Source organism: Rhea americana, unplaced genomic scaffold (assembly GCF_003343005.1).
Source record: "Rhea americana isolate MKP2758 unplaced genomic scaffold, rheAme1 scaffold_41, whole genome shotgun sequence".
Classification (NCBI taxonomy): Eukaryota; Metazoa; Chordata; class Aves; order Rheiformes; family Rheidae; genus Rhea; species Rhea americana.
Window position 1 is genome coordinate 1642003 of NW_028186546.1, and position 2208 is coordinate 1644210.

Here is a 2208-nt window from a genome sequence, read left to right on the forward strand (position 1 = left end):
GAAAGACGGAATATGAGATACCACTCCCTAAGGATGTTAATTTTGGGGTTCAACCAGTATTATGGATCCATACAAAACATGAGTTATTTGAGAGAAACGTTTTTAGAGAGCGGAGCTACGTATGCTGTTCATTTTGAAGCAATACGGCAAGATCAATGGCAGGACAGCGATGCTCCTGGAGACAGGAAACATCTACTTCCAGCATCTCCCAGTATCTCCACTGGTTAAACTGGTTTATGGAAATCAGACAAACACCCAGTAACCCCCCCCCAGCTTCCCAAAGATAGAAGCTTTTAAAAGAAGGAGCCAACGGCGTTTCCATGCAGAAGACACCTACAGACAAGCTCTAGCAACATGGCACGGTGCGCATGGCRGGGGGGAAAGGCCTATCCACACTTTTTTTTAGTTCCTCAGCCTTTTGGGCATTCTGTATTTTCTTCCCAGGAACCRTGACTCTACGCTGCACCGTACGCCGTCCAGCACGGGAATGACGACAGAGTTTGCATCTGATCTTACACACACACCAAAAAAAGAAAGAAAAAAGGGAGAGACACACATAAATCCTCCTCACATCAAACGCACACAAATGACTGCCGTAAATCTGCTTAAGAGACCGGAAAGCACGTATAAACCCGGGCGCTCGCCTCGGCTGCAGCCCACTGATGCAGTTACCTTCTCCGCTCTCAGGTGCTGGAGCTGGAGCAAAAATGAAAAAAAAAGGGGGGGGGGTGAGAGGCAAACCGCCGCCGGCCTGTAGTTTTACTTCCCAATCCTCTCCCGTGCCCACCACAGACGAGGGCCTGAAGCAAGGCCAGCTGCTCCGCGGTGCCAGCCCGCACGCGTTGGCCAGCGGACGCAGAAGCGCGTCTCTGTACGAGGGGCACGAGGGGCCCCYGGCCCTTCGCCTCCCGCTGCACCTSCTCTTCTAGAAGCCCTTCGACAGAAGGGGAAAAGCCCCTGAACGGTTTTCAGAGCATCCTGCGTGCTCCCTGCRAGCTTTCTACCAGCTGCAGATACAGGCCGACGGATTTTTTAACAGAACACAATGAGGAGGGAACACAGAGAGCGCTCGGGGGGTAAAAAAGAAAAAAAAAACAAATTAAATTCCGGAGTTTCTCGGCAAGGACCTCAGCGCCCCGTACATCGCTACCCATCCGTAGCCTCACGGCCGGGAAGCCAGAAGACGCCGTTTCCCTCCTCCCCTCCGCTCCCCCCGGCCCCACGACCCGACGGACCCGGGCTGCGAGTCCTTTCACGACCGGGCTCGGGTTTTAATGTCACTCCATATTTAGCAGGAGGAAGAAAAAAAAAACAACACATGCACACACAAAACACAACCTCCCTTCCTTCCTGTCACATTTTCCATCCTTGATGACATCGAAGATCAGAAATAAGCAAACGCTCACCGAGCGCAGAGAGGACACGTCCACCGGAGCGTGGGAGAGCCAGCAGCAGGGCAGCCCGCGCGCGCCCTCCCACCCGAGGCAGCTCGGGAGACGCCTGGATCACGGGACACCTCCGCCACCCACCCAGGGAAAAGTCTCCCCTGAGAGATCCAAGACGCTTCAGAGCTTTGCAGCTCCCGGACTTYGCAGTGGACACTGCCCCCCGCCAAAACCCGCGGGAGTCCACGTGCTCCTCGGGCCACCAAATACCTGCTGGACGCCACGAGCTCCACCGGGAAACACGGGGGGCTCAGCAGCCCCCTCGGGGTTGCCGGCGGAGCCTCGGAGCGGGTTCCCTCGGCCTCGGGTCCGSGGTTTTGTTCCCCCGACGCGCCCGACGTCGCCACGAGCGCGCGGGGCGAAGCCTACGAACGCCGCTCGCCCCCAGAGGACCGCGAGGCGTTTTAAGCGACGGCGCGTGAAACCTCCGGCCGGGCGCCCAGCAGAGCGGAGCGCTTCTCCGATCCAGCTTCCGCGGCCGGGAGGAGGGAGACGGACGCAGAGAGCCGCCCGCCGCAACGCCGGGGTGGTGGTGGGGGGACGGGGCACCCTCCTCCGCCGAGCTCCGTCTTAAAACGCCGCCGACCCCCCTCGGATAAAGCGCCAGGCGCGCGCCCGTTCCCGGCGCGGGGAGAAAGGACGCTCCCGGGACTCGCACGCGCCAGGACCGCGGCGCAGAGGGTCGTTCCCCCCCTCCCCTCCCCTCCCCGAGCCGTTCAGATCCGGTAATTGCCACGGGAGCGATGACCTCCCTTTGCAAAAA